The sequence below is a fragment of the Prionailurus bengalensis genome, chromosome C2 (assembly GCF_016509475.1).
Source record: "Prionailurus bengalensis isolate Pbe53 chromosome C2, Fcat_Pben_1.1_paternal_pri, whole genome shotgun sequence".
Lineage (NCBI taxonomy): Eukaryota > Metazoa > Chordata > Mammalia > Carnivora > Felidae > Prionailurus > Prionailurus bengalensis.
Window position 1 is genome coordinate 44,349,024 of NC_057350.1, and position 13,199 is coordinate 44,362,222.

Sequence of the window (13,199 nt, forward strand, 5' to 3'; positions counted from 1 at the left end):
TTTTTTGTTAACTATTTTTATGTTTATTTATTTTTGAGAGAGAGAGAGAGAGAGAGAGAGAGAGAATCTGAAGCAGGCTCCAGGCTCTGAGCTGTCAGCACAGAGCCCAACACAGGGCTCAAACTCATGAACCATGAGATCATGACCTGAGCTCAAGTCAGTTGCTCAACTGGCTGAGCCACCCAGGCGCCCCAATCTGTGTGTTATTTCTTGAAGACAAACTTCAGAGATGTAAGAAACTGCCTTTATTACAGTATCAACAACATCTAGCAAAAGGTCTAGATCATAGTAATTATGTCATAAATAGTAAATTTGTCAAATAAAAGAATATTCCTAGAGTATTAGAGGTAATTAGAAGTTAATGGATTTTTTTCTTTTTGTTAATCAGTCCTTTAGGTCAATACACATGAATAAACATACAAAAAAGGGATATGATTTAAAAACCAAAGTAAAAGTATGACACAGAAATTAAATTCAAATATGAAATAAAAAAGACTTTCTATATAATGTTCTCTATATAGAATCAGATGCCTTAACATTTTGTTAAGAATTTTTAATATTTTAAATAGAATCTACTTGTTGACCTACCACACTCCAAATCAGTTGACCTTCAGTGCACAATTCAGAACCAAGCTTTTAGAAAAGTTTTTAAGTTTTATTTATTTATTTTGAGAGAGAGACAGCTCAAATAGGGATGGGGCAGAGAGAGGGTGGGAGAGAGAGAATCCCAAGCAGACATGGGGTTCAAACCCATGAACTGTGAGATCATGACCTGAGCTAAAACCAACAGTTGGATGCTCAACTGACTTAGCCATCCACGTGCCCCATAAGAACCAAGCTTTTACTCAAAATCTTCCTTGAGATGTGACCATCTTGATGGATGAAGTTAAAGAATAATCTTTTGTTCACAAAGTAAGGCAGACATACAAAATGGCTACAAAATTTTGCTAGATGCAATCCCCTTAAGTCAACTAGTAAATTAAAAAGATACTTTCAGAGTTACAAGACACCTGTTTTAAGTGAGCAATAACAGTTCTCAAAGACAAAGAAGTTACCTGAATAGAAAGTCAAACCAGAATACTATATTTTAAATACCATTAAGACAGGGAAATGGATGATAACTTTATTTTTATCAACCATGTGAAAAAACTTCCTGGATACAGCAAAATAGAGGATTTACTTTGCCTTTTTTGGAAAAACTAAAAAGTGACAATAGGTTACAATAGTTGGTTCTTTTTTATTATCGTTCTTCGCTAGGTATGTGTCCACTTTATTGAACCCATACAATTCATGTCATTAAGTACCACAGATTAAAGGTAAATAACATAGTCTCTGTTGTTTAGAAATTCACAAGTAGTTAGTTAGTTAGTTTTTACATTGAAGTATACTTGGCATATAAGATTGGTTCTTTTTTGAGGAGCACAAAGACACCTATATTTCTCTAACTCGATTCTGTTCAATCAGATAGTTGTTCTCCCATTACTTACTACATAATCGTAAACAGTCAACAGGTGCATATTTATATCCACAAAGGTTAATAGACATAAGAATAGTGGCTACCTTTGATGGGGTTGAGGGAGAGATAGACCGACGAGTGGGAAAAAAAATGGCTTCCGGGGTACTTGCTAGTAATTTCTATAGCTTGATTAGGAGAGCGACTACGCAGGTATGCCCACTCTATATAATTATAACAAAGTATGCACTTGCCGTCTGTGACCTTTATGATAATATGTTAAACTTCAACAATATTTCTCTGAAAAATCTGTAGGTAATCTACTTTCAACAAAGAAAATAGTATGCTCATTGATATAAACTTATAAAGGGGCATTAATTTTTTGGTAAGAAAAAATTGTGAGAAAGAGCCTATAGGGCATGGTGGATGATGACAGTGTATCATAAGAGTCATGGATTATAAAGGATGATGCAGGAGAGGAGATAGGAACCTGATGGCTGAGCATCTTGTAGAATGCTCTAAGCATTTTGACTTTATCCAATAGGAATTAATATTCAAGAGTTTAAGACTATTTTGTCCAAGTAAAATAAAGAAGCCATTTCAAGTAAAAAAAAATATATACTGTTGAAGGACAAAGTAATTACATATATAGAAGATAGGTGATCAATTCTAAACATTTACTAATTATTTTAGTGTTTTCCCATAAAGTCAAATTTTAAGATGTCAATATTAAAGCTAAAAGTCCTGACTAATATTGGTCACAAATGTTTTAAAAAATAAATCTATCATTAGTTAGTAACGATACATTATTAAATTGTTCAGAATTTTTAAAACTTTGAAGCATTTTATCTCCATTTCTGTTATTGAGGCAATATATACAGACATATTAAAATACTTGAACCCCTCACAAAAAAATTTCCTCTGCAAAGAAATGAGAACCATTAACTAACATTTTACAGTTTTAAACGTGGGGACTAAAAGCTGATATAAATTTATTGGTTATACTTTAAATATGTATCTATAATAACTGTTACAATTTGACCCCACTCATTTGTATTGCTACAATAACCTGTTATATACCTGCTTTTCACCTCACTCTGAATATATCAGTTTGAATGATCCTGTTGAAATTTATAATAAATACCACTACTTTACTCAAAACCCTCAATTTGCATCCCATCTCATTCAGAGTAAATTTCAAAGCTGTCATTATTATTTCAGGATTCCACCCTTAGTTTTTCAGGTCAGTGCTTAGCTCTCTGATCTCATCTCATGGCTTTCTCTATCATTCTAACTGCTTCAATCACACTGATTTCTTCCTTTTCCTGAAATGAGCCACACCTGCCTCCATAGCAGAACCTTTAATTTTGCTGTTTCTTCTCTCTGGAATTTCATGCTTTGCTTCCCCAAGACCAGCAGAATTACACCTGTGTTCAAAGACAGGTTTATTAGCTTGCAGGAAGAACACACACCATGCAAAACCCTGGGGCATCTTAATAAGAGGGAGTTGGGAGTGTCTTCCTATAGTTTTTTAACTTGTTTCAAAACTATAGAAAAGTAAATTGTTAAATGGATCCTTTCAGGAAAGTGAGGTAATTCATAACTTAACATCAACACATTTGCCATAGAAGATGGAGAGCACAACATAGGGCTAGACTTGTCCTTGGTAAAGAAACAGGAGTTATTTATAACAGAAAAAGAGAGAAGAGAGAAAGAGAGAGAGAGAGCGAGAGAGAGAAATCCATATTTAATTTAGTAATCACTGAATGCCCTGACCTGGGGCTTGTTCTATTATGGGCCTTATCTATTGTTGATACTAATGACTTTACCCTGATTGTTGTTGATATTCTGTGAATATTGTTTATGTTTACATGAGAATACTATAACCTAGTCTTACTCTTAGCTGTCACTTGACAGAATCAGCCTCCAGGGAGTTTTTCTCCCTTCTTTCATTCCTCCTTCTGTTCTTCCTTGTAAATGATAATAACTCTTTTCTAGCCATCAACTTGAATAATATAACTAAAGTTACTGTAATAAAATACTATGGACTTTTTTTCCCCTTAAAAACAAAATTCAGAGTAATGGGAGATGTAACCTGCCATGGTAGATTATAGTCATTCAGAAATTAACATGACATTTATTCAACATTACTAATAAATCAATTGGGACTGAATAGCACTATATTCTAAATACCATTGTAATCTTGAAATGCAAATATTCTATCAAGCTAATCCCTGGAAAGTCATGAGAGATTATGTTTGACTTGAGACATTTTATGCTTTTTACATGCTCATGAATTCACAGATCAATACAAATAGGGCTATTACACAAAACATAAAAAGCACTTAATGTGAAAAGATAAATCTTCCCTGGATTTCGCAGTGTTCCTGTAAAGTCCTGGCCTCTTAAGACATGGAAATTGATATGCTGAGAAGATGGACAATATTTGGTTTTACTTTCCCCAGAAACATTTATTGTTTTTACATGCCAAGGGTGTTAGATATGCATCCATTTGCCTCTCATTATCCTATCCAAAGGATAATAAACCTTCTCTTATCTCCCCAACAACTCAATGGCTGCATCGTAGGGTAGTGACCTGGGTTAAAAGAGTGACTCAACAGTTCTTATCCTCCGGAAATTTAGAGTTATCTTCCTATGTGTTTACATTTCAAAAGAGCTAAAATCCTGGGTTGTAAACTCCAGACACTTATCTATCTTCCCTCTAGACAGATTTATTTAAATTTCAAAGGATGAAGACCCAGATTTCTACCCCTCTTTTGTAGAGGAGAGAATGTCTTTATATGGGGGAGATTAGAATTGTTTCCCCTTCTCAGGAGGGGTGTGGGGGCAGCTGTGTTTCCTCTACACAAGCACAAAAATTCATCCTCCTGAATCCCTCTCCTACAGAACAAGTTTGTAAGTGTAAGCTTATTCATGTGTCTCTCATCACTTTGCAGCAGGGTGCTATGCATAGAATAATCCATGTTGCAATGACACACTGCCCATTATTACTGCTGGGAGTAAATAAACTCTGATCTCTGATCCAGAGACTTGGTCTTTCTGCTAGCATCTATTTATACCTGTGTCTATATTCATCTTCATATCTGTATCTGTAGCTGTAATTTTATCTGTACTCATATTTATATAAATATATATCTGAATGTAGTGAGTGCGTCATCTCAGATCCTTAGCAGCATAAGACTTAACACTTAGAATGAGATATAATTCAACCTAAACTAAATATCCTATTTCAATCATCAACATGTTTCACTAGTTCACTTAGGTATAGAGCAGATTTTGAGGTACCTCTGAAGTGATGAATACAATAGAATCTTATTAAAAATATTCATAAATTAATGCAATAGTTGTATAAGCATACTTGTAGAAAATTTTTTAGATATTATCCCTATGTCAAAGTTAAGTGGCTCTCATTTTGGAATCAAAAATGTAAGGAAATAAATATTTATGTGATTCAAAATACAATAGCATTTTACAATATATTGAATTTATTTGTTCATAATTGCAGGGAGCAACCATTTAGTTTTTGTTTTAGCACCCCTTTCTATTCTTTTTTTAACTATTCAAAATGTTAATGTTCATAATAAATCATGGATTCATAATATGTGTTATTGCAATAAGTATACAAGGTCACATCACTGTATTCTTAAGAGAATAAAATAAATCTCCCATTTTCTATAAAAACATGTTTCAAATCGGGGCATCTGGGTGTCTCAGTCGGTTAAGCACCTGACTTCAGCTCAGGTCATGATCTCACTGCTTGAGAGTTCGAGCCCCGCTTCGGGCTCTGTGCTGAAAACTCAGAGCCTGAACCTGCTTTCAGTTCTGTGTCTCCCTCTCTCTCTTCCCTCTCCCACTCATGCTCTGTCTCTTTCTCTCAAAAATAAATAAACGTTAAAAAAATTAAAAAAAAACATGTTTCAAATCTCCTAATAATTAAATATGCCTAATTATTTACCTGTGTAAAAATGAAGGTATCTTAAGTTCATAAATTCTAAATTTTAATGTTAATTCATCAAAACTTAGAGGAATCACATACTTTTAATTTCTTAATTATTAGTCAGTAGAGGAGAGAGAGGAAGATGGTGGTGAGGTAGGAAGACCCTAGGCTTGCCTCATCCCACAAATACAGCTAGATAACTGTAAAATCATCTTAAATACCCCAGAAATTGACCTGAAGATTGACAGAACAAACTCTACAAATAAAGGTAGAGAAGAGGCTGCATAGAAGAAGACATAACTGGCTTTTCTAACGTGTAGAAGGCAGAGACTTAAACAAAATGTGAAGACTGAGGAATTTATCCCTAATGGAAGAAAAGATAAGGCGATGGTCAGAGATTGAAGTGAAACAGATATAAGTAACATGACTGATAGAGAATTTAAAGCAACAATCACAGGATACTCATTAGGCTTGATAAAATAATAAAAGACATCAGTGAGAAGTTTGTCACAGAGATAAAAGAGTTAAAAAATAATCAGTCAGAGATGAAAAGTACAAAAAATTAGATTGGAACCAAGTTTGATGCAAGCTGCTTGCAGAAGTATAGGAATGAATTAGTGATATAGAAAATAAAGTAATGGAAAGTAATAAAGCTGAACAAAAGAGAAAAAGAAGGATTCTGCAGCATAAGAACAAACTTAGGAAACTCAGTAACTCCATCAAACATAATAGCATTCATATTATAGAAGTTCCAGAGAAGAAGAGAGAGAAAAGAGGGCAGAACATTTATTTCAAGAAATAATAGAAAACTTCCCTAATCTGAGAAAGGAAACAGATATCCAGATCTAGAAGGCACAGAGAGCTACCATCAAAATCAACAAAAACAGGCCAACACAAAGGCATACTTGGTAATTAAATTTGCAAAATATACTTATAAAGAAAAAAATCTTAAAGAAGCAAGACAAAAGAACCCCTTAACTTACAAGAGAAAAACCTTAAGGCCAGCCAGAGATTTTTCAACAGAAACTTGGCAATTCAAAAGGGAGTGACATAATTATTCAAACTGCTGAATGGTAAAAATCTGCAGCCAAGAATACCCTACCCAGCAAGGTTATCATTCAGAACCGAAGGAGAGATAAAGAGTTTCCCAGATAAACAACAAACAAAGGAGTTCATGATCACTAAATCAGACCCACAAGAAATAGTAAAGGAAACTGTCTGAGTGCAGAGGGAAAAACAAAACTGACAAAGACAAGAAAAGATCAGAAAAAAATCTCAGACACAATGACAAAACAAGTAATAAAATGGCAGTAAATACATATCTATCAATATTACTTTGAATTTAAATGGACTAAATGCTCTAATAAAAAACATACAGTGTCAGAATGTATAAAAAAAAAAGATGAATCCATATGCTGCCTACAAGAGACTCATTTTAGACCTAAAGACACCTGCAGATTGAAAATGAGGGAATGGAGACACATTTATCACACAAATGGATGCCGAAAGAAAGCTGGAGTAGCAATACTTAAAATACTTACATTAAGCAATACTTATATTAAACAATACTTAAATTTTTAAATACCTAAAGCAATACTTAAAATAGACAAAGACTATAACAAGAGACAAAAAAAAGGCACCATATCATCATAAAGGGGATAAAAAAAAAGAAGATATAGCAATTGTAAGTATTTATGCATCCGACAAGAAAGCATCCAAATACATAAAACAATAACAAACATAAAGGAACACGTTGATAATAATACAATAATAGTAGAGACTTTAATACCCACTTACATCAATGGACAAGTCACCTACACAGAAAATCAACTAGGAAACAATGTCTTTGAATGACACTCTGGACCAGATGGATTTAACAGATATATTCAAAATATTGCATCTTAAAGCAGCAGAATACACATTCTTGTCAGGTGTACTTAGAACATTCTCCAGGACACATAACATATTAAATCACAAAACAGGCCTTAACAATTACAAAGAGATTGAGCCATACCATATACCTTTTTTGACTACAACATTATGAAACTAGTGGTCAACATAAAAAAAAAATTGCAAAGGCTACAAATACATGGAAGTTAAACAACATGCTACTGAACAATGAAGGGATATCCCATAAAATCAAAAAAAGAAATAAAAATACATGGAAGCAAATGGAAATGAAAACACAACAGTCCAAAACCTATGGGATGAAGCCAAATAGTCTCAAGAGGGAAGTACATAACAATATAGGCCTACATCAAGAAGCAAGAAAAATCTTGAATACACAAACTAACCTTACACCTAAAGAGTTAGAAAACAACAACAAAAAAAGAAGCCTAAAGCCAGCAGAAGGAAATAAATAATAAAGATTGGAGGAGAAATAAATCATATAGAAACTAAAACAACTATAGAATACATAAATGAAACCAGGATCTGGTTCTTTAAAAAAAATTAATAAAACTGTAGACCCCTAGCCAGATTTATCAAAAAGAACAGAGAAAAGAGCCAAATAAGTGAAATCACAAATGAGAGAGGAGAAATAACGAATACCATAGAAATACAAATAATTATAAGAAAATATCATTACACAATTATAGGCCAATAAATTGGACAACCTGGAAGAAATGTATAATTTTTTTTTAATTTTTTTTTAAACATTTTATTTATTTTTGAGACAGAGAGAGACAGAGCATGAACGGGGGAGGGGCAGAGAGAGATGGAGACACAGAATCGGAAGCAGGCTCCAGGCTCTGAGCCATCAGCCCAGAGCCCGACGCGGGGCTCGAACTCCCGGACCGCAAGATCGTGACCTGAGCCCAAGTCGGACGCTCAACCGACTGAACCACCCAGGCGCCCCTAAATTTTTTAAAACATAACTTACCAAAAGTGAAACTGAATGGGGGTGCCTGGCTGACTCGGTAGAGCATGTGACTCTTTATCTCGTGGTCATGAGTTTGAGCCCCAGAAGACATAGAGATTTAAGGAAATAAAGGTAAAACAAACAAAAAACTTAAACAGAAAGAAATAGGAAACTTAAACACATTGATTGCCTAGAAATTGAATCAGTAATCAAAATATCCTCAATGGGCAATTATCTTCAATGGGCAAAAAATGTCCACTCTTACCACTGCTATTTAACATAGTACCGGAAGTCCTAGCATCAACGATCAGACAACGCAAAGAATTAAAAGACATCCAAATTGGCAAGGAAGAAGTAAAACTTTCACTATTTGCAGATGACATGATACTATATATAGAAAACCCAAAAGACACCACCTGAAAACTGCTAGAACCGATACAAGAATTTGATAAAGTCACAGGATACAAAATCAATGTACAAAAGTCTGCATTTACAATTACACCAAAAATAATAAGATACCTAGGAATACACCTAACCAAAGAAGCGAAAAACCTGTACTCTGAAAACAGTAACACTGATGAAAGAAATTGAAGATGGCATGGAAAAATGAAAAAACACTCCATGCTCATAGATTGGAAGAACTAATATTGTCAAAATGTCTATGCTACCCAACACAATCTACACATTTAATGTAAACTCTATGAAAATACCACCAGCATTTTTCACAGTTAGAATAAACAATCCTAGAATTTGTCTGGAATTACAAAGACTCCAAATAGCCATAGCAACCTTGAAAAAAGCAAAGCAAAGTTGGAGGCTTCACAATACCAGACTTCAAATTACATTGCAAAGCTGTAGTGATCAAGACAGCATAGTACTGGCACACCCACACACAAAAAGACACACTGGGATGCCTCAGTGGCTCAGTCAGTTAAGCGTCTGACTCTTGATTTCAGCTCAGGTCATGATCTCACAGTTGGTGAGTTTGAGCCCCATGTCAGGCTCTGCACTGAGAGTGCAGGCCTGCTTGGGATTCTCTCTCCCCCTGTCTCTCTTCCCATCCTCTGCTCACACCTGCATGTGTTCTCTCTCTCTTTTAAAATAAATAAAACATGAAAAAAAATTTTAACTAGACACATAGATCAATAGAACAGAATATAAAATCCAGAACTGAAGCAACAACTGTATGATCCATTAGTTTTCAACAAAGCAGGAAAGGATATCCAATAGAAAAAAGACAGTCTCTTCAACAAATGGTGTTGAGAGGGGTGCCTGGGTAGCTCAGTTAGTTGAGCATCCAACTTCGGCTCAGGTTAGGATCTCACAGTTTGTGAGTTTGAGCCCCCTGTCGGGCTCTGTACTGACAGCTCAGAGCCTGGAGTCTGCTTCACATCCTGTGTCTCCCTCTCTCTGCCCCTTCCCTGCTCATGCTCTGTCTCTCTGTCTCTCAAAAATGAATAAACGTTAAAAAAATTTTTTTAAACAAATGGTGTTGAGAAAATGGGACAGACAGCAACATGCAAAAGTATAAAACTGAACCACTTTCTTACACCATACACAAAAGTAAATTTAAAATGGATTGAAGACCTAAATGTGAGACCTGAAACGATAAAAATCCTAGAAAAGAACACACACAGTAGCTTCCTTGACATTAATTGTGGCAACTTCTTTCTAAATGTGTTTCCTGAGGAAGGAAAACAAAAGTAAAAATAAAATATTGGGATTACATGAAAATAAAAATCTGCACAGTGGAGGAAACAATCAACAAAATGAAAAGGCAAACTATAGAATGGGAGAAAATATTTGCAAAGGACATATCCAATAAATGATTAGTATTCAAAATATGTAAATAACTTATAAAACTCAACATCCAGGAGTGTCTGTGTGGCAAGGTGGGTTAGGTGTCCAACTCTTGACTTCAGCTCAGGTCATGATCTCATGGTTTGTAAGATAGAGCCCAGTATCGGGCTGCGTGCTGACAGTGTGGAACCAGCTTGGGATTCTCTCTCTCTGCCTCTCTTCTGCTCATGCGTACACACACACACACACACACACACACAATCTCTCTCTCTCAAGATAAATAAACTTAAAAAAAATTGACATGCAAAAAATGAATAATCCAATTAAAAATGGGAAGAATACATGAAGAGACAATTTTCCAAAGAAGACATACAGATAGATGACCACCAACCACATGAAAAAATGCTTAATATCACTGATCATCAGGGAAATGCAAGTCAAAACTGCAATGAGATATCACCTCACACCTGTCAGAATGGCTAAACTCAATAAGACAAGAAAGACCAGGTGGTGAGGATGTGGTGAAAGGGGAGTCCTCTTCTCTTTTTTCTTTTTCACACTGTTTGTGGAAATGCAAACTGGTGCAGTCATTCCAGAAAATAGTATAGAGGTTACTCAAAAAGTTAAAAATAGAGTTATCCAGTGATCCAGCAGTTGCCCTACTAGGTATTTACCCAAAGAATACAAAAATTACTAATTCAAAGGGATACATGAACCACAATGTTTATAACAGCATTATCCTCAATAGTCAAATTATGAAATGAGCCCAAGTGTCTATTGACTGATAAACAGAGGAATAAGAGGGGGTATATACATACAATGGAATCTTTACTCAGCCTTGTGAAAGAATAAAAACTGGCCTTTTGCAATGACATGGATGGAGCTAAAGAGTATAATGCTAAGTGAAATAAGTCAGTCAAAGAACAATAAGTACCCGGTTATTTCACTCATATGCAGAAACAAACAATAAATAAACAAATAAGCATGGGGGGGGGAAGAGAGAGGCAAACCAAGAAACAGACTCTTAATTATAGAGAACAAACAGATGGTTACCAGAAGAAAGGTGGGTAGAGGTTAAATAGGTGATGGGGATTATGGAGAACATTTGTGATGAACACCAGGTGATGTATGGAAGTTTTGAATCATATTGTACAGCTGAAATGAATATTAAACTGTATGCTAACTAATTGGAATTTAAATAAAAACTTGAAGGGGCACCGAGGTGGCTCAGTCGGTTGAGTGCCCGACTTCGGCTCAGGTCATGATCTCACAGTTTGTGAGTTGGAGCCCTGCATTGGGCTCTGTGCTGACAGATTCTGTGTCTCCCTCTCTCTCTGCTCCTCTCCTCCTCATGCTCTCTCTCTCTCTCAAAAATAAATGAACATCAATAATTAGTCAAGATGCTTCCTGGATAATCATAGTGATATTTATAATTTCATTTTATCACAGTGGAAAAGAAAATTTTAATGTTGTATGAAAATTATTCACCTTCAGAAAATCCTTTCTACCATAATATGTTAAATCACAGTATTTTCTTGTAAGATTCAAAGTATTTTAAAACCTAACTAATGCAGATTTTATAAATCTCTTTGTTGTTTGATTGTTTTTGGTTTTCAAGCTGTACCAGTATTTTTATTCCTTACTTAACCAAACATGAAATAATCATCCTATTATATGTTTATAGGGTTAATTTTTTATACTGAAAATAGCATAGATAGGCTGATTCCATAAAAGTTTTTAACACTTACAACTGTGGCTTCTCTCTGCTAAGGTAAGCATTGTTAAAAAGACATACATTTTGTTTTAATTCATCTTTTGGAGTTGCATGAATGTGGAGAACATGATTGACATACTTTGCTCTTCAAAATTCTTGTGACATGAAAAGTATGGGGATTGTTAAAAGAAATAGTGATACATTTTATAATAGAAAATAAAATAGATTGGAAAAATGACTGTGATTTTTATCAGTTGATAAATTTGTTTAGAATTCTAAGTACGAATGTGCGTTGATTAGGTATTCTAAAAAACAAACAAAAACTCCTTCTTAAATAGGCAATGAATAACATGATTTGCTTTTCAACATCTCTGAATATTAAATTATTAATGAGATGGGTAATTATGAATTCTTACAAAATAAAATACATTCAATATTTCAGATATAATTTATAACACTTACTGATTGGATTTTCTCTTGAGGGATGATTTCAGATCCATTTGATCTATGCTGGTAGAATACTATTAAGGTTCAGATAAATATAAGGTAAGGAGCCAATTCAAAGCACAGGCAATAATGAAACTGCCAGAGGGGAGGTCAGTGAGGGATGGATGAAATAAAGGGGATTAAGATTACACTTATCTTGATGAACACTGAGAAACTTATAGAATTGTTGAATCAAAAAAAAAAAAAAAAAAGGCGATGCAATTATGTAACTGGAGAAGCCAAGGAAGAACTGGTGTTTCATTGGAATGAGAAGTACAAACTTCAACTTGCTAAAGCAATCTGGTTGCCTTGCAGTACAGCTTCAATGATTGGGCCTCAAGCAAAACAGTTTTCTTACAAACTGATGATTATTCTCCCCGGGACTGACCTCCACCATCTCTCACTGACTGCAGGCTCATAATGAGAATTAATGCCCAATAAATCCCAGGTAGAGAAGTGAAAAGAGGATTCTCAGAGGAGATAACCTATACGCCGAATGTGTTACTGCCCTATTGGCAGAATGTGTTCCTATCTCTATTGTCAGATGTCTGAGAAGCCTGTATAGGCAGGCATACATCTTAAAGGTGCCAAAGGCAAGCAGAATGCAAGCCCTGATTGTGTCAAATACATTGGCTTGGATGATATCAACAGATAAGCAATTTAATATTTTAACTCAACCATCAGGGACTAGTTTATAGGCTCTGTTAAGTAGGTTATTGATACCTGTACTCAGTGATTGCCTCCATTTTTAAAAAATATTTATTTATTTTTGAGACAGAGAGAGAGAGAGAGAGCAGGGGAGGTGCAGAGAGAAAGGGAGATGTAGGATCCAAAGCAGGCTGTGTTGACAACAAAGAGTCTGATGAAGCGCTTTAACTGTGAGATCATGACCTGAGCCAAAGTCATATACTTAACCAACTGAGCCACC